Here is a 14,059-nt window from a genome sequence, read left to right on the forward strand (position 1 = left end):
CAGCAATTTTTCCCCAGTCTATACACCTAACGGAAATGCACTTAGAGTGTGCACAGTGTGGGTATAAGAATGTAGCATCATTACTTGTATGAAATAGACTAGGGCTTCCCTGGTGGCGCAGTGTTTGGGAGTCCGCCTGCCGATGCAGGGGACACGGGTTCGTGCCCTGGGTCTGGGAAGATCCCACATGCCGCGGAGCGGCTGGGCCCGTGAGCCATGGCCGCTGAGCCTGCGCGTCCGGAGTCTGTGCTCCGCAACGGGAGAGGCCACAACAGTGAGAGGCCCGCGTACCGCAAAAAAAAAAAAAAAAAAAGAAAGAAAGAAATAGACCAAATGAGAAACAATTCAAATGTCCCTCAACAGTAGAATGGATAAATCAAGTGTGGTATATTTATATTACGGAATACTGTACAGCATAGTAAATTAATCAACTCATGTATGAATCTTACAAACGTGATGTTGAGAGAAAGAAGGCAGACATAAATTAATAGGTACTAGGTGGTTCCAATTATATAAAGTTCAAAAATAGGTGAAACTAACTTACCGTGTAGGAGTCAGCAAAGCGGTTACCTTTGGTGGCTGTGAGGGCAGGGAGAAGGGAGGAGTTCTGGGAATGTTCTATTTCTTGAACTGGATTGTGGTTCCACAGGTGTGTTTGTTTGAGTAAATCCACAAAACTGTAACTTACGTCCAGTGCATTTTCTGTATTTATGAAACTGTAATAAAAATATTGTTTAAACAAACATTTCTCACATAGACTCTTAGCATTGGAAGTTAGAGCTATAGCTCCTAGTACATCTCGTCTTTGTGTAAAACAGGATATAAGCATCATTCAGAGTGGAACTGTGGGGCTTCCCTGGTGGCACAGTGGTTAAGAATCTGCCTGCCAATGCAGGAGACACAGGTTCGAGCCCTGGTCTACGAAGATCCTACATGCCACGGAGCAACTAAACCCGTGCGTCACAACTACTGAGCCTGCGCTCTAGAGCCCATGAGCCACAACTACTGAGCCTGTGTGCCACAACTATTGAAGCCCACGTGCCTAGAGCCCACACACCACAACGAAGAGTAGCCCCCGCTCACCACAACTAGAGGAAGCCGTGCACAGCAACAAAGACCCAACACAGCCAAAAATAAATAAATAAATAATAATTTTAAAAAAGATGGACATTGCTTTTCAGGTCTAATAATTAGACCGGGTAATATTTGCCTTCAGGCAAGTCCTGCTCAAGTTGATCACCTTCAAGTTGAAGGTCTTGAGGTGGGATTCATAAATCACTCCACCTTCTTGAACTCACCTCTAGACTTTACTTGTTTTAATTAGGTATGAATGTTCTTTAATTCCTCCTAGAGTCAATCAACAAAGGAATTATTCTTCCGTGAAAAACAGACTTGCCCTCGCAGTGTTTTATGTTTTTGTTTTTCAGTTTGGAGAATACAAAGACAGCACTTTTTGTTTGTTTGTTTTTTGCAGTATGCGGGCCTCTCACTGCTGTGGCCTCTCCCGTTGCAGAGCACAGGCTCCAGACGCGCAGCCTCAGTGGCCATGGCTCACGGGCCCAGCCGCTCCGCGGCATGTGGGATCTTCCCAGACCGGGGCACGAAACCGTGTCCCCTGCATCGGCAGGTGGACTCTCAACCACTGCGCCACCAGGGAAGCCTGACAGCACATTTTTATTTAGAGTCTTGCTCGAGGCCGAGGATCATCACTCCCAGACCCAACTCCTCCAGACACCCACATCTTTCTTGTCTCGTAAACTTACTTTCCTTTGTACCACTCCTTTGCCACTTAGAACCCTCCTGGCATTGTCAGCTGCTTTTTAATACTGTATCCCATCTTGGCCACAGGGACTGTAGCATCCTGAAAGGCAGAGCGCGCCTCACACTACTTTTTTTATATATATATAAATTTATTTATCTTTTTATTTTTGGCTGCGTTGGGTCTTCATTGTCGTGCATGGACTTTCTCTAGTTGCGGTGAGCGGGGGCTACTATTTGTTGCAGTGCATGGGCTTCTCATTGCAGTGGCTTCTCTTGTTGTGGAGCATGGGCTCTAGCTCTAGGCGCGCGGGCTCAGTAGTCGTGGCTTCCAGGCTCTAGAGCGCAGGCTCAGTAGTTGTGGCGCACGGGCTTAGTTGCTCTGCGGCAGGTGGGATCTTCCCAGACCAGGGCTTGAACCCGTGTCCCCTGCATTGGCAGGCGGATTCTTAACCACTGTGCTACCAGGGAAGTCCACGTCACACTACTTTTTATATGCCACCGGCCTTGGTGGTATCTTGTGCAGTCACTGCCTAGAATTGTTAGCTGTCAGATGGATAACAACCCATTTTTCCTTTCTGATCTCTGGAGGCGTGAGGAAGGGAGCACAGGAACAGCCTTAGGTTAGTTGAATTTTTTTTTTTTTTTTTTGCGGTACGCGGGCCTCTCACTGTTGTGGCCTCTCCCGCTGTGGAGCACAGGCTCCGGACGTGCAGGCTCAGCAGCCATGGCTCACAGGCCCAGCCACTCCATGTGGGATCTTCCCGGACCGGGGCACGAACCCGTGTCCCCTGCATCAGCAGGCGGACTCTCAACCACTGCGCCACCAGGGAAGCCCTTGAATATTTTTAATATAAGAACTTGTCACACTCCATGGAAGTAACCTAAGTGTCCATGAACAGATGAATGGATAAAGAAGATGTGGTATATATATATACACACACACAATAAAATATTACTCAGCTATAAAAAAGAATGAAATAATGCCATTTGCAACAACATGGATGGACCTAGAGATTATCACATTAAGTGAAGTAAATCAGACAGAGAAAGACAAATATCATATGATATCACTTGTATGTGGAATCTAACTAAAAAATGATATAAATGAACTTATTTACAAAACAGAAACAGACACACAGATTTTGAAAACAAACTTATGAATATCAAAGGGAAAATGAGGGGGAGGGATAAATTAGGAGCTTGGGATTAACATACACACACTACTATATATAAACTAGAGAACCAACAAGGACCTACTGTATAGCACAGGGAACTCTACTTAATATTCTGCAATAACCTATATGAGAAAAGAATCTTAAAAAAAATGAAGAGATGTATATGTATAACCGAATCACTTTGCCGGACACTTGAAACTAACAGAATATTGTAAATCAACTATACTTCAATTAAATAAACAGACAAACAAATAAATAAATAGGGACTTCCCTGGCGGTCCAGTGGTTAAGACTCCATGCTTCCACTGCAGGGGGCACAGGTTCAATCCCTGGTTGGGGAACTAAGATCCTACACGCCATGCCGAGTGGAGCACGGCCAAAGTAAATAAACAAATAAATAAAAGTTACCAAAAAAAAGAACTTGTCATACTCAAGTGACTCCAGGTTTCATGACACAAACCTGATGCACCGACTCCCTGACAAGGAAAAGTGGCAGAGCACGGTGACACTGCTGCAGGGCAGCAGTCCCAAAGCAGGTGCGGTGCTGGGAGGAAGATGCCAGGCACCAGCAACACCAGCAGAGATGGGCTGAGCACAGACACTCAGAGCCCCTCCCTGATGAGCAAATCTCCCGGACCAAGTCTTGGTTCTACTCCGGAATATCATTACGAAAGACAGATGATAGTTATTGGTTGTTACAATGGGCCAGGCATCAACAGAAGCATTTCACATATGCTATCCAATCTTCAGAGCAACTCACAGAGGTAGAAACGTCATTCTCCCTATTTTGCGGAAGAGACAACTAAAGCTAAGGGAGGGAAAATAGCTTGTCCAAGTTTTCATGGCAGTAGAAATAATAAAGCCAGCATTCAAATCCAAGTCTCCTGACCTACGAAGCAGGGTCTAAGGAAAACAGGTACATAAAGAACTGAGAGATAGTTAAAGGAGTCGAAGATGTAATAAGACGTGCACACAAATATCTATCTTACCAGACAGACTGTGGTAAGTGCCAGGGGAAGAGAACAAGCAAAGGGTAATGATCGCTTCTGGCTGCAGGAGATTCCAACAGTAGTTAAGGAGAGTGGGGAAATTTCACCTCCACGTTACCATATTATGAAAGTCAGATTGACTCTTCTTCCGTAATGGCATGGTAGAGCCAGGCTGAGAGCAGACACTTTCAGAATTCCTCCTTGTAGAGGAAAGATCTTGGATCTAGATATCAATGGGATAAAATCTAAAAGTCGGAGCTGGCTCTAGGAAGCCCCCGCATAGACACACCTCGGCCTGACCCCTCCCGGCAGCGTGGGCAAGATCTGGAAAAGACCACCAGGCCCCTGGTAGGCACAGTGCTGTTGGTGCTCTGAAAATACCCCACGGACCACGGTGTTTTCATGAGTGTTTATCACAATGTAGACAGTGTCCAATGTGTAAAGATCCATGACACCACTTACCTGTTTGAAAGAAAAGCAACATGGGAAAAACTACTTTGATAAATGATTATGGGGTGTGTTATCATCTATAGAAAATAGTCATTTTATTTCTAAACAAAAAATGGTTTCAATGTCATTACCATATGTTTACTGTCATACATCCTTTGTTTTTTTGTTTGTTTGTTTTTGTTTTTTTGAGGTACTCAGGCCTCTCACTGTTGTGGCCTCTCACTGTTGTGGCCTCTCCCGTTGCGGAGCACAGACTCTGGACGCGCAGGCTCAGCGGCCACGGCTCACAGGCCCAGCCGCTCTGCGGCATGTGAGATCTTCCCGGACTGGGGCACGAACCCATATCCCCTGCATCGGCAGGCGGACTCTCAACCACTGCGCAACCAGGGAAGCCCCATCCTTTGTTGAAGCTGTTACAAGTTGTCCTAATAAACTTTGATATTTACATTCAGGCATTTATATTTATATTTAGGCACAGTGGTTTACTTAATTTGGCATATACCCCAGCATGGCTTTTGTTTGGGGCTCTAAATTCTAGAGCAAGGGCTATAGATTTAGGGCCAGCTTAAAGTACCAAGAATTTGGTAATTGGGGAAACACGAGGAAGACTCTTATTCAAGCAACACTGTCAATTTATTTGTGCAGAGAAATCTTTCTTGGAAATCTTCTTAACTTCCAATCCTTTTATTGAATTCTTTCGTTGTTTGAAAGTCTGGCCCATGAGTTTCCAACATACAAACCTTCTTCTATGGAAACATCTTCACAAAAATAGGGTGATGTTGAGAGCCAGAAGCCACTGAATCTTCCATCTGCTCAAACAGCCCCACTCATTTAGCTACGCCTTCATCCATCAGCTGCTTCAGGCATAGTGTAAGTCCTTGGGAATGTAACGACATGGCTCCTGCCTTAGAGGAAGTTCCAGTCCAGAGTATGATGGGTGTGAGGTTGATCCTGTTCCAGACCATTCTGGGGGCCGGGGGAGAGGGGCAGGTAACCCAATACTTAGCATCCTATTGTCCTCCAGGAGGAAAGCAAACAAGCCCAGCCTGGGGGTTCGGAGTCATTCCTTCTCCATCAGGCTGGTGGCTTTCAGACAGCTAAGCCTCTGCTTGATGCCCAAGCATTGTATGGCATGTCTCTATCTGAAGGTGTGTCTGAGTTGCCACTAAAAAGGACTTTGTAAAACATCCCCTTAGGGCTTCCCTGGTGGTGCTGTGGTTGGGAATCCGCCTGCCAATGCAGAGGACACAGGCTCGAGCCCTGGTCCGGGAAGATCTCACATGCCGTGGAGCAACTAAGCCCATGTGCCACAACTACTGAGCCCGTGTGCCACAACTACTGGAGCCCGTGCACCTAGAGCCCATGCTCCGCAACGAGGAGCCACCGCAGTGAGAAGCCTGAGCACCACAACAAAAGAGTGGCCCCCGTTCACTGCAACTAGAGAAAGCCCGTGCACAGCAACGAAGACCCAACGCAGCCAAAAATAAACAAATTAAGTTAAAAAAAAAAAATCACCTTCCATCAGAGCCTCAATCAATGGGGAAACTGAAAATTATGTCACATTTCCAAGCTTGATTCTGCAATACAATCTGCACCAGAAAACATTCTTCGTGTTTTCTTTATGTAGCTTTGTTTTCTGATTACTCCAAAACACATACACTATTTAAAGGACAGGGGCAAACATGGCTGTTGATTCAGTGGTCATGAAAAGACAGGGACAAGAAAATTAGATATTCGGAGTAGAGGATATTCCAGATAATAACAGGACAAGCAAGCCGTCTGTACTTAGCTTCTCTGCTGCCGTCCTTGCTAAGGAAATGCAGACGCACTTGGATATGGTACCGTAAACGCTCGTCAGAATAAATACACGCAAGCTGCCCTCACTTGCATAAGTCAGTCATTAACTAGAGCAGCTGTTTGTATCACTTACACTGAGGCAATACAGCATAAACTCACTGAGATCATGAGCTCTGGAGTCAAATGGAGCTGATTGCAATCCTGCTTCCGTTGCTTCTTAGCTGTTTGGCTTTGGGTTAATTACTTCCTCTTCCTCTGGCCTCAGTTTCCTCATGGGTAAAGTAGGGCTATTCCTACTTTGTGGGGTTGTTGTGAAGAGTCGTGTGGGTGGTGTTTGGCACGTTCCCTGCCTGTGACAGGTACACATTTTTTTTTAATATTAACATCATTAGTGTTTAAATATCAAATTTTCCAAAAGGAGAACTGGTGTTGTATGTAATTCATGATATAGATATGGAAGTTTGAGAATTCCCAAGGGTTTTGAAGGAGGTGATTCTTCAACGCAGAAAGAAACTGGCCTGCTGCAGCTTTGGAAATTTGCCCTGCACAGGGCTGAGTGCTGGGGCTCCTGAGTTCCTCTGTGGAGTGTGAAGCGTTCACAGTCATCCATTGCAACTGGGCCTGAACGCTAACCTGTCTCCTGCACGTGTGTTTTTATACTTTCTCCAGTAGCCCAGTTTTAGTCCCTTTGGGGAAAGCTTCCTCAGTGATATGAAATTAGCTCTCTACCATGTAGTAAGAATGCACCAGAAAAGACCAGTCAGGATTTCCATTTCACAGGAAATTTTCTGAAAGGCCTGAAATCAGAAACAGGAAATCTGTGTAATAGTGGACGCCATGAGCACCGTGGGCCAGTGTGCTGCCCGCCCAGTGTCTCGAGGCTCAGGGAGGCTGAATGCTGCACTCTTCCTTCCCCACAGACACAGCAGTTTGTATTCTGAAGTAATTACTGGTTCACATTTCTGCCGACCTTCTGGGGAAAATGCCACAGGAGACTTCCCATCCCTCCCACGGTCACGTGTGTGGTTTGCCCACCCTTAAACTCGCCCTACAAGTTCTTGGGGGTGTTAGTTTATGCAGACAATAAAGTAAAAACAATTCTTCGAGTTGCTTTAACTTAGTCATCATGATAGATGAGTGTCTTGGTGATGGGGAAGTCCAGAAGGACCTTTTTAAACTGAGGAGGAGAAACGGCAGGCAATGCCCCTCCCAGACGTGGGGTTAGGGGAGGGGACCTTCCAACACTCACCCACGGCCCCTTCACACAAAACAAGGGCAGGGTCCTTCAATGGCTTCACCGGTGGGGGGTCGGGGGAGAAGAGTTGGCATCATTTTTATGGTGACTCACCTGTAAACCTTAATTAAAAACATGTTCATAATGCAACATGGTCAATCAACTCTACTTGAATAAAATAGTTTAAAAAAATCTGTTCATGGGAATTCCCTAGCGGTCCAGCGGTTAGGGCACCGCGCTTCCACTGCAGGGGGCACAGTTTAGATCCCTGGTTGGGGAACTAAGGTCCTGCATGCCACGGGGCTAGGCCAAAAAATGTTTTTTAATTTAAATTAAACAAAAATTTAAAAATAAATGAAAACTCTGTTCAAATTGTGTGAAATGAACAATAGTTGAGGGAAGCAACCTCACGACAGAGTTCTCTCCTGAATATAAAATCGGTCATGAAGATAAATCCAAACACCTTTTATTCCCCCTTAAATCCAAGACATAGGTGGAAGCTCATAAATCCAGATACCCTCTTAGTTTAAAACGTTTAAGTCATATCGACAGAGCAAGGAGAATTTTTGAAATCCAATGACCCTTTCATGAACTTTGTCATTAAAAACCTTCCAATATAATTAGGGGAAAATTAGTTTGAAATATTCTTTTTAAAGGGAGGTCCTTCATCTATCATCCTCTTAAGATATACTGCCATTCTCTGAAAGTTATTTACCAAAATAGAAAATGAATCAGTATACACTTATTATCTGGTATACAGTAGGTGTTATAAAATGAGCATAAGCATCTCTGTCACTAGAGATTCAAAAAAACTTTAAAAATTCCACCTGTCTTACTTCTTCCCAGGGGACATTATTACGGATGACAGGAAAGGCATATATGACGACACAACTATGAGTTTTATTTGTTTACGCCTGTGGACAAGAGTAATGGATGATTGTGTAGGGTCTGTCTTTCAAAAATTTAGGTTTGCAATTTAAGCAATTAGATATAGCTCAAAGAAAAAAAAAAGACTAGCCTTTTTTTTGGTCATTATGTTTGCAAAATATTTTCCACACTAGCCTTTCAGGAGGGGCAGCCTAGAATTGAAAAGGGTGTCAACGGACTATTTTGGGTAAAATGTACTGATTTTAGTAGAGGGAAAACCATATGAGGTCAAACTGTTCATGTCCACATCCTCAACACACAGCCCTGTCCTGGAATATACTGGACACCCTGAAGTGTTCCACAAATGAATGCATGACTTAAAGATGATGAACTCAATCACTACATAACAGAAGAAAGAAGAACATGATTTAGTAGAAGAAGGAAGACAGGAGGAAATAATTAGAATTCGAGTCTGAAGGCATAATTTACTTGACATGTTTCTGCTGTGCTTATCCTATTTCTTCCTTCTCTCTGCCTTTAATCTCCTGGTGGCCAATGTTCGTGTCGTGTGTGGGAGGGCGGTGTGGACAGGAAAGTGTCAAAGCACTGGCCACCACGGCAGGCACCTGCTTCGTGTGTTGATCGTAATAAAAAAGGTGCTTAAAGATCATTAAGCCCAAACCCTCACTTCACAGATAAGGAAAGTAAGAAATCAAATGACTTGACTAAGGTCACTGACACAGCCAGCTGAGCGCAAGGAGTATTGTATCATTATTTATCGCTCTGGGGAGGAGGGGCTATGATGATGAATAAAACTTCTCATAGACCTGCCTGATATGAGCCCCTAACCCCCAACACGGTATCGAGTTTGTTTGGTTTGACCAATTGATTGATTGCTTGTACATTGACTTTGACAAGAATGCCTGGAAAATAATGTTCTTAAAACCTTACTTTGCAGGCTTCCCTGGTGGCGCAGTGGTTGAGAGTCCGCCTGCCGATGCAGGGAACACGGGTTCGAGCCCTGGCCCGGGAAGATCCCACATGCCGCGGAGCAGCTAAGCCCGTGCACCACTACTGAGCCTGTGCTCTAGAAGTCATGCTCCACAAGAGAAGCCACCGCAATGAGAAGCCCACGCACCACAACGAAGAGTAGCCCCCACTCGCCGCAACTAGAGAAAGCCCATGCACAGCAACGAAGACCCAATGCAGCTAAAATAAATAAATTAAAAAAAAAAAAAGAAGCTCCATGAGGAAGGGAGCCAGGCTGGACTAGTTTTGCTCACAATTGTACCCCTTGCACCCTTCATTTGCTTTGCACATGGGAGGTGTATGATAAATATATGTTTATAAATTAACCTAACAGAAATGAATATGAAATAGTATGAACATTTGGATAATGCCTCTGTATAAGTAAATACCAAATACTTGTGATTATAAAATTGATTAATCCTTTATTAGAAAAATAATTCACATGTTTAAGAAGGTGTCAACTACAAGTCTGGGAGGAAATGGAAGGCAAGACATCCAGAGGCTTGAGGAGAAAATCAGACCTTTCTTCCTCAGATCCATCTCTGTTTCTGATTCCCTAAATTTTCCATTACTCTAAACCACAAGCTTCTGCAAGGCTCAGTATGTTTTAATTAAACCCCAACGATGAACGCAGACTTTCCGAACTCCGTCCTGGTTTGCGCCCGTATGCTTCCAAGCAGGCTTTAAAGAAAACAGTGAGGAGGCCTGATACTCAACAAGGCCTTAGGAGTTTGCGTTACCCTCGCCCAGAACAGGACGGTGCAGAGAATTACCCTGAGGGCCTATAGTGGCACTTAATGATCATTCCCTTGCCTCCTGGGATTGGCATTTTGTTCTTTATTTGCCTGGTTTGTGTTCGCAGAGTTAAAGCTCTGTCTGTGTGACTCAGGCCATGAAAATGCTTGACTTGGCAACCCACGTGGCTATTCCCCACACAGGCCTCAGCCGAGGGCCCGGAGAAGCAAGAAGGCTGGCCCCGCAGCCCTCTCTGGTGGCGTCTGTAATGTCCCTGCGGCCCCTGCCAACAGCCACGGTGGAGGGAGGCTGCGAGGGGAAGCTGTGTCCTGAGTTAAACTCTCCTCCAAGAGGTGGCCTCACAAAACCGCATGGGATCCACGGGGAGACTTTCTTTCTTTCTCTTCTTCCTCCCTTCCTTTCTTTTCATTCTTTTTCTTTCGTTTCTCCTTTTCTTGATCCTTCCCTCCCTCTCTCCTCTCCCCCACCCTCCTTCTTTCCTTCTTTCTCTGTGGGTCTCTCTGTCTCTTTTTTATTTTTTTTAATTTTTTTTTTTTGGCCTCACTGCGTGGCTTGCGGGATCTTAGTTCCCCAACCAGGGATCAAACCTGTGTCCTCAGCCGTGGAAGCGCGGAGTACTAACCACTGGACTGCCAGCGAATTCCCTCTCTGTGGGTCTCTTGTGAAAATGAAAAGAACAAAAATCTCAAAGAACTATTCAACTAGCAGACATTTCTTTGCGTCCCCTGGCCTTTCCCAGGTCCATCCCTCTCTCTAACTCAGCCCTTTGTTTTCCATGTAAGAGATACAGGTAGCTCTTATGCAAAAGTATGAAGAAACCAAGAGAAAATCAACAACTAACCGTTACAGGATTGTTGCAGTTATACTTTAATCTGACAAACATGGCCTGAGGGTTACCTGCATGGTCTCTGCAGATTATGTGGGTGTCACCCACAGGGCCGGTTAGTATCCTTGGCTACTGTGTAACAATCAAAGAGCTTGGTGAGATAATCTTGGTTCAGGACACTGAACCACATTATACTTGAAACATATACTATGAAATGACTTTTGGACTCTGAGCTCAATTATAACATTTGCTGAGTCTGCCAAGTTTACCATGTAGATAAGGAAAAAATACATAGTTTAAATATTAAACTATTCAATTTGAGGGGCAATCCCCTCCTCCTAAAGGTGGACCAAGAAACTAATTTGCAGCCTGCACACATTCATTTCACAGAGAAGAGTGGGTTTCAGCTAACAGGTCTCCAAGGCCATCATCCCAGTAATGGCATGGTCCCCATGCACGCCTCTGGGAACTGGATGGCTGGATTGCAGCCACAGGGCCATAAAGATAAAATTAAGGAAGTGAGTTGGTATCTTCATTTTAGTCCACTGGTTTGAAATTCTCAGGCCAGCATTAGCTGGTGAGTTTTAAAGGAGAATTCATGGTTTGGAAACAGCTCCAGGCTTGCTGCCTTTTCAGTGTGCAAAGTCATTCTTTTCCTGAGTGTTCATCATCTCAAATCATCCTCAGCATCCCAGCTCTGCACTCTGGGAATAGGTGCACCTTGTGGTAGGTGAATGCCAAGTGCTCAGTCCAGGAAATTGTTATCGGAATGATTTACATGCATGTCCTGAGCCCCACTGGGCACTAAAGAGATGGCTGCTTGGCTAATAAGTCTTGCATTCGTCAACATTAATTAAGGTAATCTGAGTCTGCAGTCAAGCGTACACTTTTCAATGAGCAGCCAACTTCCCTTCTATTAAATTTTTAGGAGAATATATTACCAAATTCTGGGAAATAGCATCGGCAGGAAGCTGAGTTGGAGTAGGTTTAGGAACTCAGCCGTGTTAAGCTGCCTTCTCTGAACACATCCAGGCCGTGCGTGCACAGCAAGTCAGATGGTGTCACGGCTTCCAACGCCCTCGTGGTGGTCTCGATCCGGCCACAACCACTGGAAGGAGGACAGAGGACAGGCTCGGAGTCTGTGCTCAGAGGAAGATGTAAAATGAAGAAGAAACCTGGACCGTGAGCTTTTGGAGACCGTAATCCAGTTGAGGGGGAAAGATGGCACCCATGAAAGTGGAAGTAACACTGCTGAACGGCAGGTGAGCCTGAACCAAAGGATAGGACAGAGCTTCAAGGAGGGAGAGACAAACGTGTGGGAGTGAAGAGGGAAGGTGGTGAGGATGCGAACTCCAGGCTCCGGACCTGCAGAGGAGGAGGAAGCGGGTACCGAGGGAGGCGGCGGGAGGAACAACGGCTTGAAGCAGCGGTCCTGTTGGGACATGGAGGGCCCTGAAGGTCAAGCTGGCAGTTGCCCTGGCCTCTCCTGGGCAACCCAGAGCACCAGTGTTTTCTGAGGAAGGGGGAAGAAGAAATCACCGCTTTACAAAGGCTAATACAGAGGTTGAGCTGGATGGGAAGACGACACGAAAGCCCGGCAGTGGACAGATCTGTCAGGACACTGCAGTCATTGCTCAGGTCCGTGGTTTTGAATGTAGGGTGTGTATCCCGGGTACGCTGACCTGATGCCCTGGGATGTGGGGAGAAAATATCAGAATTCTTACTTGTACCTACTTTTCAAATTCTCATCTTTTTTGAGTCTATTTTATGTATTTTAAATGAACAGACCCGTTTAATAGAAAATATGGATATTATGGACTGACTTGTGCCCAAATTCACATGTTGAAGCCCTAACCCCCAATGAGACGGTATTTGGAGATGGGGCCTTAAGGAGGTATTAAAGGTTAAATAGGGCTTCCCTGGTGGCGCAGTGGTTGAGAGTCCACCTGCCGATGCAGGAGACATGGGTTCGTGCCCCGGTCTGGGAAGATCCCACATGCCGCGGAGCGTTATTTTGATAGGACCTTATTTTGATAGGACCCTTATGAAAAGAGGAAGAGACACCAGACCTCTCTGTCTCTCTCTTTCTGCACACACATAGAAAAGAGGCTGTGTGAGGGTACAAGGAGGTGGCCGTCTACAAGCAAGAAGAGCCTCATCAGAAACCAACCCTGATGGCAACTTGATCTTGGACTTCTGGCCTCCAGAATTGTGAGAAAATAAAATTCTGTTCTTTAAGCCGCCCAGTCCGTGGCAGCCCTAGCAGATTAATACAGCACATAATACGTAAACAGTCAAAAATTGGAAGAGTGAATTGTACAGATTTCGTTAATGCGCGTGATCGTAAGAGTTTGGGGGACAGTGCTCTGGGTGCTAGGGTCCCGAGGTGAGAAGGCAGTGAGTGCTAAGAGCTTTTTCAGGGGACAAATAGGAACTCCGTGAGCCACTGGATATAGAAAATGAGAGGAAGAGAAGTGTGAACGAGGTCTCTGGGATTTTCAGTCTGGGGGAGGGGGAGAGCTATCTCTATCGCGTGGGAGATAAGCATGGCAAGAGTTGATCCCACGGGAGGGTCAGAGAAGCTCAAGGACCACAGCACTGGATGTCCTCCGAATGAGAAAGAGATATGGCCAGAGAGGGGAAAGGAAAACAGGGATTTCAGGGTCACAGAGGTCAAGGGAAAAGAGACTTTGGAGGAGGGCAGGGTGGGCAACAGTATCAAGGAGGTCAAGTGGAACGACCCCAAGAACTGTCTTGTGGAATTCAACAAGGAGGTCACTGAAGACGTTTAAAAAGTGACTCCAGTAGAGGGGAGAGGATGCAAGCTGGACTGTAGGGGGTTAAGGAGGGACAGATGGGGCGGAAATGAAGGCATCAGGTTATGTTTAGATTTTAACTGTTAAAATGTGTCAAAGTCAGAACGGCAGGGGGTGGGAGGTAAGCGTTCCCTTCATCTCTGACCCTGAGGAATTCCCTGTTACTAGTTAAACAGTGTTAAGTGGTAACGGGGGCTGGAAAGGTGGGACGTGGGGGTGAGGGGGGATGGTGAGGCAACAATAAAGTGCTCAGTCCCGTCCCAGAGCCTTCCAGACAGCTCTGGCTTTGTGTGTGAGTTTCTGTGTGGGACAGAATACAAGACAGAGCCAGTCGGGACACATACTTCTCAAACCCATAC

At 45.7% G+C, this 14,059-nt stretch overlaps 1 protein-coding gene across 1 annotated transcript in view; it reads right to left on the reverse strand.

Annotated features, from left to right (window-relative positions):
* Positions 1-544: 544 nt before the first annotated feature.
* The window catches only part of SCAF8 (SR-related CTD associated factor 8), a 191,471-nt gene continuing 177,956 nt past the window's right edge, over positions 545-14,059 (reverse strand). Inside the window, exon 22 of the transcript XR_009533938.1 lies at positions 545-716. The gene's annotated coding sequence lies outside the window, so the exon portion shown is untranslated. The remainder of the gene's footprint in view (positions 717-14,059) is intronic.

This window comes from Mesoplodon densirostris, chromosome 12 (assembly GCF_025265405.1).
Source record: "Mesoplodon densirostris isolate mMesDen1 chromosome 12, mMesDen1 primary haplotype, whole genome shotgun sequence".
Lineage (NCBI taxonomy): Eukaryota > Metazoa > Chordata > Mammalia > Artiodactyla > Ziphiidae > Mesoplodon > Mesoplodon densirostris.